Raw genomic sequence first — 19,084 nt, forward strand, 5'->3', positions numbered from 1 at the left:
CTCTAAAACAATTATAGGATTTCCAAAGTGCTATCCTAATAGATTTTTAAATGAGTTATACTGATAATTTAAAATAGATGGATATTGTTTTACACTTGGCTTCAAAATACAAAAAATACTGCCTTTGGACCAGAGTCAGGAAGATAAGAGACTGATTTTCTCTGCTGAATAATAATGTCTATTTCTAGAGTATCCTTCTTCTTTTCCATTTCTGCTACTGTAGCCTTATTACAATCTCTGACATTTCAATAAGAAAAATATATTTGTCCAGATTAAGTCCTTGAATTATAAGAAAGCCAAAAAATAAAAAAAGAGTACCATAAAAATTTGTTGTTGCTTTAGTTGATAAATTTAATATTCTCTAACAAGAAAAGAATGTATTCTACTCTAACTGTCCTGAAATGCAACATTTTATTATGTGAAATAACTACAGGACATAATTTTAAATAGTTTGACAGACTACAATAATTTTAAATAGTTTGAGGCAATATACCTCAAAATGTTACTGTCTGCCCTTCTTTTTACCAGAAACAAAGACAAAAGCTCATCAGTAAATAGGAAATACTCATACAAAAAGAAAAAAAATCTTAGCATATCTGACTTATCTTAAACAGGTTTTTTATAACCCATCGCATTTATTTGAGTCTAAAAGAACAACTCCAAAAAGAGCACTATCTTTAGGTAAGTAATTTAACAAGTCTTCTATCTTTAGCAGTGTTATTTTAGAGGTCAAAGGGGAAAAGAAAAACACATGGGCTCTTTGAATTCCTTGTAAGAAATTCTCAGCACTACATCAATCTTAGGATTCTATGATCTGTTTTCTTAAGTCTGATATAACTAGATCTGGTTTCAAATTTTGGTGACATTGCAAATTATTTGGCACAAGTTGAAATTAACCTTGAAAATTCCCAAAATTTCTCACAAAATCTTTTATAGATATATATATTTACAACCTAGTGGGAAATTTAATAATCAGTTCTCTCAATCCAGTCTTCATTTTCTTACTCAAGGATGTCTTACAAAATGATTACCAAACACTTGCTTGCCACCTGAATAATTCATTTCACTTCTCCAACTAGGAAAACTTTTGGTTTTTTAAGTCGTTACATTTGTTTTTAAAGATTTGTCAAACTCTCCATATCATGGCAAGACTTTGCACAGTTAGTAAGCAGCTTTTTTTTTTTTTTTGTTAAAAATTTCCAAGATTTTATTTATTTATCTTTAGAGGGGAAGGAGAGAGGAGGAGAAACATCAATGTATGGTTGCCTTTGGTGCGTCACCTGCTGGGAACTGGCCTGCAACCCAGGCATGTGCCCTGACTGGGAATCGAACTGGGATCCTCTGGTTCATAGGCCTGTGCTCAATCCACTGAGCTACACCAGCCAGGGCAGTAAGCAGCTTTTTCATTAAATGCTTGTAGGGGAACAAGTTCTCAGCTTATGAGATCTGACATTCCACTGACTGAATTTTCTCTTGATTAACAGAAGGAAAAGGGGGGAGGGAAGAAAAGGAGGACATGCTAGAAACCAAGGAAAAGAATTCTCATGACAGCCATCTGAAACAAACAAAAAACTCAAAAACAAAACCAATTCATTAACTCCACTTTTTCTGTTTTACAACTTTCTACACCTCACTTTTGATTTTGCCTTTCATGGCTGAAACCCCTTCCCAGTCCTGCCTCTCCTAAAGACAGGAGAGGAGAAGCCCTATAGTACATAGTGATCCAACACCACATGCCTCTAACCCCCAAGGCTTTGTGGATTCTCGAGAACTGATGGTACCCTGTTCCCAAGTTTGACCAACAGCGTAAGGTGAAAAAATTGGCCCTGGTAGAGGGGGGAAATGGTGAGGAACTGGGTTTAAGTGAGAGATTACATAGTTTTTTATAACACACCCCCATGTTCTTTCAGTTTAGCCCCACACAAACACTAGTTATCTGCTGTTCTGGTCATCAGGTTTTCCAGAAATTTCTCCAACCACTAGTCCTCTAGTCCCAGAAACATTCTTGCCAACCTCACATGTTACTTCCCTTTGCCCACCTTCAGGCCATGTGGGAAAGACCTCACCTGCAGCCAACACCCTGAAATAAAATTAACACAAAAGTCTCACTTGGTAAGCATTAGTTTGAAACAGAGGAACACAGAGCAACTCTGAGATGCTCTATGTGTTGAAGGAAGATGTGAGCAGATAAAAGTTCCCACCCATTTGCCACCAAAACAACGGCCAGTGCTTCAAATGACCAGGAAATGTGGGACTATTAGTGGGTGAGCAAGGGGCCAAGTTTTATCTAAGATTTCATGACTTGGGTTACCATTTCCATTTTTAGCACCAATGATGTACTCATTTTTAAAAAATCTATATTAGCACCTTGCCCCCAGGCAGAATAACATACCATGCAAACATTTCAAACATTTGAGGTTTGAAATAAGAGGGGAAAGGTTAAAGAGACAGAATCTGATACCACCAAAGAAAGTGTGGATTTAGATCACGGTTATATTTTTACTTGTCTCTATCCTGCTCCCTGATGCCAAAGTAGCTGGCCCACTCGTCCAGAGTGATGTACTTGTTGTTGTTCAGGTCACAGATCTCAAAAAAGCAGGTGGTCCAAGTGCTCCATCAGGATGAGGCGCAAGCAGTGGGACGAGCTTAGTGTGGGACAGGTACCCATCAGTGGGGTGCTGGTCCAGCTGGCCAACTGCCAGCACACAAAGTAGATGTACATGTTGTAGTTCTCGAAGTCCTGGGCCAGCGGCAACATGGAATGTGCTCCAGACTCCAGGCACTTCTGTTCTCATGGATCTTCTTCACCTGCAACTCTGCTTCTTGGTCAGAAGGTTGTTGCCCTCATCCTTTTCACACAGAGTGACCAGGATGTTCCTGAGCCAGTCCCACATGTGCAGAGGGAATTCAGTCAGCTTGAAGGCTGAGGGCAGGTGGGAATATATTTGCAGGGACTAATGTAGTCCAGGTGGAGTTTGTGGCTCTTCGTGCCCTCCAGGTTGCACTTGTTGGTGGCAAAGTAGTAGCAGGACAGGTCGAAGGTCTTGTTGGCATTGCTGCACACCTTGTGAAATTCAGTAATTGGGGCAGGGCAGCTGGTAGGGTGGTGGCACATGCACATGGGGGTGTTGTTCTTATCCAGCTATCACACCCACGTTTGCAGTGATGCTTCTTGCATGGGTTTTCTGCCACCACCTCTTCCTCAACACTTTCATCAATTTCTTCTACTTCTGCCCTGAGGGGGTTGGCTCTGATGAGTTCCTCAGACACCTCAGTCACCATTTCATCTACAACCTGTGTCTCATCAGGCAGGCCTCCCTGTTGAGGGGCTGCCAAGATCCTCTGGTCAGGCAAAGGAAAAAGAAGATCCAGGCCTTGATGGTGCTGGAAACCTTCAGTGGCAAGCAGACAGCCTTATGAAGCTCTGCAGGAATGTCTAAGAAACCTTTTATTACTTTCTTTCTCCTAAGTTTCCCCAATGTGCATTCAGTCAGAGGAATGAAGTGTAAGGATTGGGGTGGGTAGGGAGAAGAGGTAGGTAGAATGAAATGTCCCTTTTGGCTACTGAGCTCATTTAGTTTAAGGCAAGGCAAATGGGAACACAAGACACACTATAACAAATGTGATTTGGCTACACCTAACACCTCCCTTCCATTAATTCATCCCTAAAGTAAGAATCCCTTTCCCTCAGACTTACTCAAACGTTCCCTTATCTCTCTCATATTACAGATCCAAGACTTCCCTTCTCATATGTAAAATCTCCTTTTTAAGAACATTCACGTTCAGTCTATTCTATTCTCAAGTGACTGCCTTGGGCAAAAATTTATTTTCATTGGTATTCCCTATATCCTTCCTCACAAACAGGTCCTGTCATGTTACAGGGTCCTAATAAAATTCTTTAGCTACCTTCAACTCATTCTATGTTAGGAAACACTAATTCTTACTAACACAAATGCTGTATGAACATCAGCTGCTGAATCAGAATTAATAGAGGGGTTTGCCAGTGGTCCTAAATATCTGGTTCTATTTCATTTCATTCTTCCCTTAAAGATGTTTATTAAAATACAGCTTTGAAAAAAGTCACTTAGTGGTGACTTTGCCATGATCCATGATACCCCTGCTTGCCAGCCCATCCACCAAGAGCCTCTTTATTTTAGACACTGTCCATTTACCTATCTTGTCCACTCACCAAGCAGAAAAGGCATTTGTGTGGGTAGTGGGTGGTCAATCTCAGGACACTGAGCTAGAAAAAACAGGATCTTCCAAGAGTAAGAGCATAAACAAAGAACTATTTTTTTTTGTTTTTTTCAAAAAAGCTTTGAGATATAATACACAAAACAATCAAATTAAAGAAAAATAAAATTTGGCATTTTAACCCCTTTTAAGTGTATCATTCAGTGGCATCAATAACATTCCAACCGGTTTCTAGAGTCCAGGTGTTGATTCATCTTTAAAAGTTGGGAGACATCTGAAGACAAATGCCTTCTTAGAATTTTTTAAGTCAGTGAGAAGCTGAAAGAGGTGAACACTTTCCAAAAAAAGAATATTTGCTTCAAGTGTGATTGGAATGAGCCTGGAATTTCAGTCAGAAGCTTAGGTGGGGTGGAAAAAGGGCTCTTAACTCCAGCATCTAATAGGTAAACACCTCTGATTTTTTTTTAAATTTATTTTATGGATTATGCCATTACAGTTGTCCTATTCCCCCCCACCCTGCATAACCCTCCCCCATCATTCCCCCCTTTAATGTCCACATGTCACAAGTTCTTTAGATTCTATATTTCCCATACTATTCTTGCCCTCCCCTATTTTCTACCTACTGTCTATGCTACTTATTTTCTGTACCTTCTCCCCCCTTCTCCTCCTCCCACTCCCCTGTTGCTAACCCTCCTTGAGATCTTCATTTCTATGTTTCCACTCCTGATCTAGCTGTCCTCTTAGTTTGCTTTTGTTTTAGGTGTGGTTGTTAATAACTGTGAGTTTGCTGTCCTTCCACTGTTCATATTTTTTATCTTCCTTTTCTTAGGTAAGTCCCTTTAACATTTCATATAATAAGGGCTTGGTGATGATGAACTCCTTGAATTTGATCTTATCTGAAAAGCACTTTATCTGTCCTTCCATTCTAAATGAAAGTTTTGCTGGATAGAGTAATCTTGGTTGTAAGTCTGGATTTCATGACTTGGAATACCTCCTTCCAGCCCCTTCTTGCCTGTAAGGTCTCTTTTGAGAAATCAGCTGACAGTCTGATAGGAACTCCTTGTAGGTGACTGTCCCCTTATTTCTTGCTGCTTCTAGGATTCTCTCCTTCATTTTAATTTTGGCTAATGTAATGATGATGTGCCTTGGTGTGTTACTTCTTGGGTCCAACTTCTTTGGGACTCTCTGAACTTCCTGGATTTCCTGGAAGTCTATTTCCTTCACCGGATTGGGGAAGTTCTCCTTTATTACTTGTTCAAATAAGTTTTCCACTTATGGCTGTTCCTCTTCCCCTTCTGGTACCCCTATAATTCATATGTTGGAATGTTTAAAGATGTCCTGAAGGTTCCTAAGCCTTTCCTCATTTTTTTGAATTATTTCTTCACTGTTTTCTATTTGGTCATTTTTTTCTTCCTTCTGGTCCACTCCCTTGAGTCCCAGTTTCCTTTCCATCACTATTGGTTTCCTGTGCATTTCCCTTCATTTCAATTAGTTTAGCCTTCATTTGTTCCTCTAATTTGTGATTAAAATCAATCAGTTCTGTGAGCATCCTGATCACCAGTGTTTTGAACAGTGCATCTCGAAGTTTGGCTATCTCTTGGTCGCTTAGAATTACTGGCTCTGGGGCTTTGAGCTGTCCTTGAGCTGTAATGTGTTGGTCTGTTTGCACCTGTTACGTATGAGGGACGAAGCCTTAGGTGTTCGCCAGGGCGGGGCCACCCAGGTCGATGGTTTGTGACGCTGAATATGGGGGCGGGGCCAGAGAGGGGCAATGGCGTTTGGTCTGCTCTCTCTCGGATTTCTGTCTGCTCTGCCGATTCCCACAAGCATATTGGGCCCTTCTGGTGCTGGTTCCTGGGTGTGTGGGCTTGTGTACCCTCCAGGACCCTGTTGGTCTCTCCAATGAACTCTCCCGGCACCTCAATCCTGAAAGTCTTTCCAATGGGTGCTTTCGGGCTCTAATTCCCAACGCTGGGGCCCTAGCCTGAACGGTCTGTGTCACTGTTCGCTCCTTCACTTGGTTTATCTATGCTCAAAGGTGTGACTGCGGTCAGCCAGCCACCCTGAGCCCTCACTGGGTCCACAGGATCCACCAACCGCTGCTTGCGCTCCTGGGTTGGTCCAGCCGATCTTTCCCGCCTGACCCCACTCCACTGCTGACTCCAGCCCTCCTTACCGGTCTGGCTAAATTGTTCGCTGTTATTGGACTTCCGTAAAGTTCAATTTTCTGTGTTTTGGCTGCATTTTTATTACTAAAACTTTGTTGTCTTTAAACTTGGGTGTGCGAGAAGGCACAGTGTTTCCACCTACGCCTCCATCTTGGCTGAAAGTCACCTCTCAGAACTAATTTTTTAAACTTGAAAACTTCTTTAAAATCTTCTGGAACCAGGACTATAGAGGTATGTGCTTGTTTGCCATATATCCTCTCTGCAACTACATCTGTTCAAAATCTTTTATTTTTAGAAAGTGAGTTTTTTCTTCTTATAACTTGGAGTTTTTTAAAGATATACTGTAGATGTTAAGTCCTTTATTATATAGGTAGTTTTTACTTCTCTGCGTTTTATAATCTAACAGTAATATTCAAAGAGCAGAACTTTTGATTAAGGAGATTGCTTATCACCTTTCTTGTATTTATGCCAGATTTCGGTTTTGTGCCAGTACACATGTATTAATTTTATATCTAGCCCTTTTTATTAAATCTCCCTATTACTTCTATAAACAACATTAAGTTCTGAATGATAAAACTAGCTTGTGTTCCTTAAATAAACCCAACTGATCATGATGAATTTTTTAAAAATTTTATTTATCTTTAGAGGGGAAGAGAAGGAGAGAGGGAGAGAAATATCAATGTATGGTTGCCTCTTGGGTGTCCCCTGCTAGGAACTGGCCTGCAACCCAGGCATGTGCCCTGATTGGGAATCGAACCGTGATACTCTGGTTCGCCGGCCTGCACTCAATCCACTGAGCTACACCAGCCAGGGCTTGATCATGATGAATTTTTAACATTGTTCTTGTATTGTCAGATTTTGTTATAAAAAATATTTGTTTTGTTAGCTTTGGTACCAGGTGTTTACTTATTTATACTTCCCTCATAAAGAACCTTGGAAAAGTTCTGCTTTCTACCTTGTCCAAAGAGGTCACCAATGAACACACCTGACGTGGAGTTCACTTCATGAGGTTTTTAATAAGTTCCATGTCTTGAATAAATTTACATTCATTCGGATCTCTTTTTTAAGATTTCCTATATCTTGTATCAACTTTAGTAATGTTTAATAAGGCCAATTTTTCAGCTAAATTCTCTAATGCATTGGCAAAAGCTGTTCATAATACACTCATCTTTTTAATGGCCATAGACTCTTTATTGATGTCTCATTTTTAATTGCCAATTGTGCAAGCACTCTATAAATTTAAATAGCTTTGTTAAGAACTTCTGGCTTTCTTCTCTCTGTTGCATAGTTCTAATTTTATTGATAGCCACAATGATCTTATTATTTCCTTCTACTTCCTTTGGGTTCAATTTTTCCTGTTCTTTCTCTAATTTCTAAAATGAATACTTAGATCATTGATGTTTTCTTTTCAGTCTTTCCCTTCTAAGAAATGCATTTAAGTCTATAAATTTTTCTCCAAGTATAGGAAGCCCGTGTGTTTTGATATATAATTTTTTCATTATCACTCAGTTCAAAATATTTTCTAGTTATTTTTATTTCTTTCACCTAGAACAGTGATTTTCTTTAAAAAAATATTAATTTTTAGAGGAAAAGACAGAGAAAGAGATAGAGATAAACACTGACTTGTTCCATTTATTTATGTATTCATTGGTTGATCACTATATGTGCCCTGCCTGGGGATCGAACCTACACCTTTGGTGTACTGGGATGACACTCTAACTGAGCTATCTGGCCAGAGCCTATACCAGTGATTTTTAACTGGTGTTCCACAACAGGCACACTGGTGTGCCAGAATTCTTTTTTTTTTTTAAAGATTTTATTTATTTATTTATCTTTAGAGTGGAAGAGAAGGAGAAAGGGAGAGAAACAACAATGTACGGTTGCCTTTCGTGGGTCCCCTGCTGGAAACTGGCCTGCAGGGAACCAGCCTGCAACCCTGCCATGTGCCCTGACCGGGAATCAAACCACGACTGTCTGGTTCGCAGGCCCGCGCTCAATCCACTCAGAATTCTTAAAACATGTAATACCTGACCATTTAGTCAGTGACATTGACCTCTTTTCCCTTAGACTGTCATATTTCAAAAAAAGGCAATAGCCAACACAATAGCCATTATGAATGAAAGAAAATTGTACCTACTTTTTTGGTCAGATTGGCAAAAAAAAAATTTTTTTTCAGTGTGCTGCAGAATTTCAGTAATTAGTTTATGTGTGCCATGAGATGGAAAAGGTTGAAAGACTAAGAAGTATATTGGTTAAATAGCAAACACTTAGAAATTTGACCATTTGTTACTGATATTTAGCGTATAATTCCACTGTGACAACATATTCTGTGTAATACAACAAGCCCATGAAATTTGTTGAGACTTCATGAATTAGCAAATTACTAATTCTCACTTTTCAAATCTGATATTTTGTCCATAGATTTTTTTGGTTTTCTATATAAATGAAAAATCATTACAATTTTATCTTTTCCACTCCAGTTCTTTTGACTTTTGATTTCTTCTCCCTGTCTTGCTATACTGGGTAGGACACCACTACTAACAAATAGTAATAACGTGGGTATTTTATCTCATTTTAAATTTTAAATGAAACACTAAAATTTTCTCAGTTAAGATGATGTTTTGGGTTTTTTGGTTTTAACGTTCAGTTGGCAGTCCCTTCTAGTCTAATACGCAGAGGCATTTTCCTTAATGAACCTGGTACTGAATTTGATCAAATGCCTTTTCTGCATCTACTGTTTTTCTTTTATTGTATTAAAAGGAACATATGTGGATTCTTAAAATATCCTTAACTACCTAGCATGAACTTATCTAATGCATGATATATATTATTGAATTTCACTTGCTAATGTTTTCTTTAGGATTTTGGTGTGTGTATTCATGAAAGGAATAAACCTAATTTTCCTTTTCTGTTATTTTTCTGGCTTCAATATCAAGAATATACCAGTCTTTTAAACTTGGGATTTATTGGTAGAAATTATCAGTGAAACCACGTGGGCACTCTGTTCCCCTTGTGGGAAAACTTTTTAAACTAGATCTACATTTACTTTAACAGTTACAAGACTATTCAAATTTTTCAAGTTGATTCCTGTTACTTTTACAGTAATTTATCCACTTCATCTAAGTTTCAAAATTGTTGGAATGATATTCACTAATAACTTACTTTCTACCTACAATTATTGGCACTTTCAGACTTAATTTTATCAGTCTTGATATAGATTTTTTAGAATTAGTGTTTTGGCTTTTTTTCAGATACATTCCCAGAAGTGGAGTTACTGGCTTATAAGGCAGTTCTATTTTTAAGTTTTTGAGGTAACTCCATACTGCTTTCCACAGTGGCTGCAGCAATCTGCATCCCACTGACTGTGCACAGGGGTTCTCTTTTCAATGCAACCTCTCCAACGCTTGTTTGTTGATTTGATAATAGCCATTCTGACAGGTGTAAGGTGATACCTCATTGTGGCTTTAATCTCCATTTCTCTAGTTAGTGACATTAAACATCATGTTTATGGGCCATTTGTATGTCCTTTTTTGGAGAAGTGTCTATTCAGGTCCTTTGTCAATTTTTTAGTTGGATTTTGTTTTTGGTGTTGAGCTTTGCAAATTATTAAATTTCAATATTAAGCCCTTATCAGATGTATAATTGGTGAACATGTTCTTCCATTTAGTTGGTTTTCATTTTGTTGATGATTTCCTTGCTGTTGGAAGCTTTTTAGTTCTATGTAGTCCCATTTATTTTTTCTTCTGTTTTCTTTGACCAAGGTGACACATCAGAATACTGCTGCAAGAAATAACTGAGATTCTACTGCCTATGTTTTCTTCTGATTTTAATTGTTTTAAATCTAATATTTAAGATTTTCAACCATTTTGTTTATTCTTGTGTGAGGCATACAGTGGTCTAGCTTCATTTTCTGGCACATATCAGTCCCATTTCCCCCAAATCATTTATTGAATAGACTATATTTACCCTCTTATTTTTGCCTCCTTTCTTAAATATTAATTGACTATAAAGGTGTGGATTTATTTCTGAGCTCTCTTTTCTGTTCCATTTATCTACGTGACTGTTTTTATGCCAGTAACATGCTGTTTTGAATTCTATGGCCTTATGGTATAATTTGATACCAGGTAGCATGACTCCTCCAACTTTGTTCTTCTTTCTCAAGATTGCTGTTGGTTAAATGTGAGCCATTTTATAAAAATCTTCAGAGGACTTGACTATCTGAGGATGTTTTGTTATCTACTCTTATTTAAACAATTATCTGGCTAAATATTAAATTCTAATTTTTAAAGTTATTTTCCATTGTAATACTTTGAAATATAACCAGTCATCTTGTACACAGTACTGATGTTTAAAAATGTCAAAAAAGAGAGAAATGTGTGAATTCATCCTTGTTCTTTTATAGATAGACTGTTTTGTTTTTAAAGGTTTTTAGAATTTTTCTGTCTCTCATATTCTCAAATTTCAGTTTAGTATGTGGAGGTAGAATTTTTCTTATTCTTTTTTGGCCCTTTGAATCTGAGGTCTTTTTTTTTATTTTGGGAAATTAATCTCAACTGCTTTTTCAAATATTTCCTCTTTTCAATTTCCCCCTCTTGCTTGAGCTGCCCCTCTTTGTTTATTCTCATATCACCTTAGAAATGATTTTCCCTATTTCATTTTTTCCTTTTAAGATGTATTCTAAATATAATTTTCCTTTTTTTTTTCATTCCTTAGAGGGTGGCAACTTTAGGCATTACATGACAGTCACTCCCAACCTTCAAAACAATTCCTTAGGTCAGTTTCTGTTTTGAAAACCCTCCTTAGATTGCAAGTTACTGGCCAGGTGAGTGAGGAGCAGGAAGGGGAAGTGAAGTATTTACCTGATTTTTCCAATTCCTCCCAAGAAGTGTAATTTAAGGAAAGACTGCCCAAGATTTTATTTCAAAAGACAACCAGAACAGAGATCTGAGTTATAGTAAATGTAGGGTGATAAACTATTTGTTTTAAGGAAATGGGGAGTGTGGAAGAGGGGTGGGTAGTAAATTAGTAAGAACTCCAACAATTCATTTTCTAAGTATATTTTATTGATTATACTATTACAGTTGTCCCTTTTTTCCCTCCCCTTTATCCCCCTCTACCCTGTACACCTCTCCCTCCAGTACCCCCCACCTCAGTCCATGTCCTTGGGTCATATATATACAAGTTCTTTGGCTTCTCCCTATCCTATACTGTCCTCAACCTTTCCCTATTTTGTACCTATCATTTATGCTTCTTATCCCATGCAGTATTTTCCCCCATTCTCCCCCTCCACCTCCCACTAATAACCCTCCATGTGATCTCTATTTCTGTGATTCTGTTCCTCTTCTAGTTGTTTAGTTTTTGTATTTTAGGTTCAGTTATGGATAATTGTTGAGCTTGTTGTCACTTTACTATTTGTAGTTTTGATCTTCTTTCTCTTAGATAAGTCCCTTTAACATTTCATATAATAAGGGCTTGGTGATGATGAACTCCTTTAACTTTATCTTATCTGGGAAGCAGTTTATCTGCCCTTCCATTGCAAATGATAGCTTTGCTGGATAGAGTAATATTGGATGTAGGTCCTTGCCTTTCATGACTTAGAATACTTCTTTCCAGCCCCTTCTTGCCTGCAAGGTCTCTTTTGAGAAATCAGCTGACCATCTGATGGGAACTCCTGTGTAGGTAACTGTCTCCTTTTCTCTTGCTGCTTTCAAGACTCTATCCTTATCTCCAATCTTGGGTAATGTAATAATGATGTGCCTTGGTGTGTGCTTCCTTGGGTTCAACTTTTTTGGGGCTCTCTGAGCTTCCTGGAAGTCTATTCCCTTTGCCAGACTGGAGAAGTTCTCCATTATTTGCTCAAATAAGTTTTCAATTTCTTACTTTTCTTCTTCTTCTGGCACTCCTATGATTCAGATGTTGAAATGTCTAAAATTGTCCCAGAGGTTCCTAAGCTTCTCCTCATTTTTTTGAATTCTTGATTCTTTATTCTGTTTTGGTTAAATGTTTATTTCTTTCTTCTGTTCCAAATGCTGATTTGAGTTCCCTTCACTGTTGGTTCCCCGTGTATTTTCCTTATTTCACTTGGTATAGCCTTCAGTTCTTTATTTTGCATCCTTACTCAGTCATTTCTGTGAGCATCCTCATTACCAGCATTTTGAAGTGTGCCTCTGATAAGCTGGCTATCTCTTCATTGCTTGGTTGTATTTTTTCTGGAGCTTCAATCTGTTCTTTCATTCAGGCCATTTTCTTTTTTTGTCTCAGCATGCCACTTACATTGTAAAAGGCAGAGCTTTAATTATTTACCAGGGTGGGGCAACCCACATTACTGTGTTGTAGCTCAGTATGTGGAGGAGGGATCAGAGAGGGAACAATGCTGCTTGCTCAGCTCTCCTCCCACTTTCAGTTACTTCCCTGGCTACCTGCAAGTGAATCAGGCTCTTCTGGTGCTGATTCATGGATGGGTGTGTTTATGTTCTAGGACCTTATGGATCTTTCTAATGGACTTTCCTGTGACACTAGGAGTTTTTCCCACCACTACAACACACACAGATTTTTAAAGCCAGAGGTTTTGAGGTTTTATTGCAAGCCTGGGTTGGGTGGTCTGCCTTGCTCCCCAGTTGTTGTTCCTAGTTTATCTGCATGCTAATGTGGGACCTCCCTATCCAGCAGACACTGCCTTGCCACGTGTTCATTCCATACTTGCTGCCTGTCTCCTCCTCCTACCAGTCTGGATGAATGCTTCTCCTTTAACTCCTTGGCTGTTGGACTTCCACACAATTTGATTTTTTGGCAGTTCTGGTTGTTTTTTGTTTTTACATTGGCCGTTTCCTTCTTTTGGTTGTGCAGAAAGCAAATCGTATCTACTTATGCCTCCAACTTGGCTAGAAGTCCTAAAGAGAGAATCTTAAAGGCAGCAAGAGAAAAGCAGAGAGTTACCTACAAAGGAATTCCCATAAAAGACTGTCAGCTGATTTCTCAAAATAAAATTTTCAGGCTAGAAGGGGCTGGCAAGAAGTATTCAAAGTGATGAAAAGAAGGACCTACAACCTACTCTATCCACCAAAGCTATCATTGAGAACTGAAGGGCAGATAAAGCACTTCCCAGAGAACGCAAAACTCGAGGAATTCATCATCAAGCCATGATTATATGAAATGTTAAAGGGACTTATTTAAGAAAAAGAAAAAGATAAAAACTATGAATATAAAAACAGCAATAATCCTAATCAGTGTGCCTCAGTTTGTCAGACATCCCCCAACAAAGCAAAAGTGGCAATAAATTCATAACTATCAACAACTGAATCAATCCAGAAAGCAAACTAAGCAAACAAGCAGAAAAGAAATAGAATCATAGATATGGAGATGATCTGGAGAGTTATCAGTTGGGAGGGGGTACAGGTAGAATGGGAGAAAAAGTTCAGGGATTAAGAAGTACAAATTGGTAGGCACAGAATTGGTAGGCAACAGGATGTTAAACACAGTATAGGAAATGAAGTAGCTAAAGGACTTATATGCATGGCCCATGGACATGAACTAAAGAGGGGGGACTGCCAGAAGGAATGGAGGGTACCAGGTGGAGGTGGGTAAAGGGGGAAAAATTAGGCCAACTGAAATAGCATAATCAATAAAATATATTTAAAAAACCCCACAGATATAGTTATATCATATGTATTGTTTAGTAATTTACCTTTCTGGTTTTGCAATGTCTTAGATACACTGTGTCAGCTCCATATTCCTGGGGTTTTTTAGCACAAATGTCTTGTTAATTGTATTTTAGTTCTGATTCATGTTTCTGACCCTAAAATAACCTTTTAAAACTGTTCTTTAAACAACAAAAAAAATGTCAGGGAAGATCCTTGAGAGGAATACTTTATAAATTCTTACAGGTCTATCTTTATGTTCCCTTTATATGTAAACATGTTTAGGCATTAAATTTTTTAGTCCCAGTCTTTATTTAGTAAACCTTTATAAATATTTTCCTATTATATATAGAGACAAAATCTAAGGTTAACTTGATTTTTGTTCCTTGCCTTATGTTTAAATACTTGAAGAAGTCTATACTTCCTGAAATTTGATCACTTACTAGGATGTCTTCAAATCAGCCTCTTTTAATTCATTTAACTTAATTTTTCTTTCTAGTCTAGAAAGTTTTTTCTCTGATATGTTATTAGTGCTCTTATCTATTTTTCTTCTTTGGAGAAATCTATCACTCAAGGTTGTATTTGTTCAACTATTTGTAGTATATTTTATGCCAGACTTTGTATCTTTTTAAAAAAATTCTTCCCATATTCAGGGAATGTCCCCACTGTGAATTCTTCTTCTTCCGCATTGTGATTTCACTTTATTTCATTACCAAATCTTTTTACTTTCCTACTATTATATTCTTAGTTTTATTCTACTCTCTTATCTTCGGCCTATTCTCGTACAAGAATTTCCTGAACAACTTCAAGTCCTTTGTGGAATAAGACATGAATAAATAAAGCAAAGTCAGTGTTTTCTTTAAAAATGTCCTGCTTCACAAATAGGACATATTTCTGATAAAAGATTTTCCTTTGAGTACTTAGCTGGTACACCCTTCTTTCTAGTTCTGAGAATGTTCATAGTCTCAATTTTTCTCCTGTTTACCCCTCCTTTAACAGTCATTTCTCTAGGTCTAATGTTATGGGCAGTTAGGATACACAAGTTACTCTTGGTGCTCTCCTCTACCTGATTATATATTAGTAAATTCTGCATCTTTTCTAAAACCAGATGCACAGATATGTAAAGTGCCTAGTGTATTTCTTGACTAGGAGGCCTTCAAACAATTCTATTTCTTTGTTCAACTTAACTATTAATTTTTCTGGCAAGAGACCCACCCAGTTTTCAATATAGAGTCCAATTTTAGAGGACTAAGATAGGGTTCCCCTGATACCTAGACTGTCCAGTATAGAGAAACAAAAGAAAGCTTTGGGCAGGACTGGCTTGTTGCATCTAGGCTGCTATTATTTGTTTCTTCTAAAATAAAGCCATCAGTGGAATGGGACTGGGTTACAACTTAGTCACATTCCAGTTTTACTGTGGGGTGGAGCTCATAATCCACAAACACTATTCCCAGGATGCTAAAGTAACCTGACAATAGGAATATAAAAGTTCTAGGTATTCTACTTTTACTCTACTGGGTTGCATGACCTATTTTTAAAAACTCTTGTCCCATTAGTGACATAAATCCATAGAAATTCTTGCTGAACTCTGAACTGTATGATATAATATACTCTTCCTGATTCATGACATGGACAGAAATGTGTTTTGTATTGTCTTTCATATCCTTTTGCATGTTAGAAATATTACATAATATTTTCAAGTCAGTTGAAAAGTCAAAAAGAAGATACACATATGTGGTCAGTTATAATCACACATATATGAATTTCTTAGCTTTAATACTGGTCCATATATGTGTATCTACTCATCAACAAAACAATTTGAAAGATTCACATCAAACTCACATGCCATACAATGACCACCACTCTCAAGATTATACACACACAACCTCTCAGAATAAACAAGTTCAGCACAATTGTAGGACACAACTTAGAATAAAACAAATTCAACAAAGTTGCACGAACAATGCAACACAGAAAAATAAGTCACATATCTGGGAAAGGAAGTAACAAACAAATCCATGGAGGCATATAACAATATGCCTCCAATAGCATCAAAAATAATAAAATATTTAGGAGTAAGTAGGCAAGATACATGTATCTTGAAAACTACGAAACATTACTGAAGGATATTAAAGAAGTCATATAAATGGAAAGATACATTGTGTTCATGAACTGGAACACTTAGCATTATCAAGATTACCTAAATTAATCTGTATTTTCAATGTGACCTTTATGAAAGTCTCACAGTCTTTTTGCAAAAATAGAAAGATTCATCCTTAAAATTCATATGGAATTTCAAGGGACACTCAATAGCTTAAACAATATTAAAAAAGAAGAACGTAATTGTAGGACACTTCCTGGTTTCAAAACTTACTACAAAGGCATGGTAACAAAACAGTTAGGACAGTGTCACAAACAGACAGATGCAGAGGACAACTGAACAGAATGGAGAGCCCAGAAATATGCCCTCACGTACATAAACAAATGATTTTCAACAATAGTAAATGGGGAAAGTACAATATTTTCAAGAAATGGTGCAGGGAAAAATGGACATCCATATGGAAAGGAATGAAGTTGGACTCTTACCTTATACCACAGACAAAAATTAACTTAAAAGAAATTGAAGACCTGAACATAAAAAACTCTTAAAAAGAAAACAAAGGGGAAAAAAGCCTCTGATACCAGATTTGGCAATGATTTCTTGGGTATGACACCAAAATCACAGGCAACAAAGGGAGACAAAATGTATACCATCAAATTTAAAAACTTTTATGCCTCAAAGGACACTATCAAGTGAGAAAAAAGTCAACCCATGAATGGGAGAAAATATCTGCCATCACATATTGGATAAGGCATTAACATATAACACATATAAAGAAGAGAAGGGGAGGGGAGAGAAAGGGAGGGAAGAAGGAAAAGAAATGTTGGTGAGGACATGGAGAAATCAGAACCCTGTGCATTGCTATTAGGAATGTAAAATGGTGCAGGAGCTGTGAAAAACAGTAACATAAAACCACCAAATTAAAACTGGCAAAAATTTAGCAAAGAATTAAACATAAAATTAGCATATGATCCAGTAATTCCACTTACAAGGATATACCCAAAAGACGTGAAGACAGAAAGTCAGAGATTATATATGTACACCAATGTTTACAGCAGCAATATTCCTAATGGCGAAAAGGTGGTAACAACTCAAATATCCACCAACATTTGAATGGAAGGAGAAACAAAATGCAGTATTACATGTACAATGTAATATCACTCAGCCTTAAAAAGAAATGAAATTTTGATACATGTTACAGTTTCGATGAACCCTAAAAACATTATGCTAAGTGAAACAGACACAAAAGAATATTGTGTGATTCTACTTAAAGGTACCTAGAATTCAAATTCATAGAGACACAAAGTAGAATGGGTATTGCCAGAGCCTAGGTAAAGAGAGAAATGGGGAGTTACTGTTTAATGGGTAGTTTCAATCTAGGATGATGAAAAAATTCAGAAGATGGGCAGTGGCAATGGTTGTGTGACAATGTAAATATAGTTAATGCCACTGAATTTTTAATTACTAAAATGATAAAAAATGTTATACATGTTTTACACAATAAAAGGTAAACAAAATAAAAAATAGATGGAATCTTTTGTTGGCCAACTGAAGAGCTATGGTTTGGTGGTAGCAATATGAAGTGAGTAGAATGACTTGCATTCTACCTCATATTAGAGAGTACATTAGAATGTAGTTCCTAAAAATGAAAGTCTTAAAAGACTTCTCAGGGAGTGGTAGTCATTAGGGAAGGACAGGTTATTCTCAAAAAGGCTGAGGCTGTAAGTAAGTTTCTTAGAAACACAAAAGGAGTTTTAAGCTGCACTGTGTAAAAGAATGTTTGGTTGGACAATACAGAGATGAGAATACAATGTCATTCAACTGGGTAGGAAGAATAAAAATCAAGGAGAGAGAGAGGAAAGAAACCTGTTAAGAGAACTGACTCTAAATAGCCTCAGAGTTCCAAATGGACCTGCTTTATAAACTATAACTACAGCAAATCTTGGAGGTACACAGTAAAGAAATAAGAGTCACTATAGTCAAACTACTAAAATACTAAAATCAAGTAGATTAAGGGATGAGGAAACAATTCTATTCTTGTTTTAACTAGCATGAGAACTTAAACTTTTAAAGTTTCCAGTTCTGCATCAATGCCTGGATATACATCCGACATCCAGATGTCTGATTACCTCCTCAAGGTCTCATGTATACAGACCACTTGACATCCACTATCCAGGCCATCAGATGTGACTCAACTTCCTAGCACCATCCTCCATACTATCCAGACCACCTGATACCTCTGACTGATAACCATGGACCAATCCTAGGGCTAAGAATGTAGAACTGATTTTCTCAAGAATGTATTTTTACTATAAGAACTCTTAAGTTTCTTTCTTCAGAACATTTCTGGGGTTTTACCTAGTGTTTTCATTTTGCAAAGCCTAAGACAAATGAGTAAATTTTGATCATTTATTTCTAGACAAAGCCTCTACACTCTTTTTGAATTTGTTCCATACCTTCATTAAGCACTTGCTATTTGTCAGCCACTGTTCTAAGCACTTTATATGCATTATCCCTTACATTTTAACAAAATTGATCTTGGTGACTCTGCCTACAACCAAACTTCTCCTTTTCTCAATTAAATGAAGTTATAACTTAATATTTAAGTAGTATAGAGTCCTGGCTATGGCCGGGATTTCTAAAACCAACTGCTTACAGGAACTTAGGGGGATTTTTTTAAACACAATTTATTTTCCCTCAATAGCATCTTTCTAATGTCTTACCACATTCACATACAAATACATAAAAACAGCATTAAAGTAGTAAAAGAATAAGTAGATAATCATACTCTTTAACCTTTGGTTGCTCAGCCCTGGATTTAGTATGTATTTGCCTTCTAGTCCTGCAACCCCAACTCCATCTCTGACTCCAAAATAAAAATACTTTACAGTTCTTGGATTATTAAAAAAGACATATGCTTTCATTAAACACACACACACACAAACGATCATTTCTTTGTTTAAAAATTAAGTCACCCCAAATGG

At 37.1% G+C, this 19,084-nt stretch overlaps 1 protein-coding gene and 1 pseudogene across 9 annotated transcripts in view; both read right to left on the reverse strand.

Moving 5' to 3' along the window:
* Positions 1-19,084, reverse strand: part of CCDC66 (coiled-coil domain containing 66) — a 119,988-nt gene that overhangs the window by 87,144 nt on the left and 13,760 nt on the right. The gene's annotated exons all lie outside the window — the stretch shown is intronic.
* LOC119039376 (SPARC-like) lies at positions 1,358-18,610 on the reverse strand (annotated as a pseudogene).

Source organism: Artibeus jamaicensis, unplaced genomic scaffold, assembly GCF_021234435.1.
Source record: "Artibeus jamaicensis isolate MK-2021 breed Jamaican fruit bat unplaced genomic scaffold, CSHL_Jam_final contig_519, whole genome shotgun sequence".
Lineage (NCBI taxonomy): Eukaryota > Metazoa > Chordata > Mammalia > Chiroptera > Phyllostomidae > Artibeus > Artibeus jamaicensis.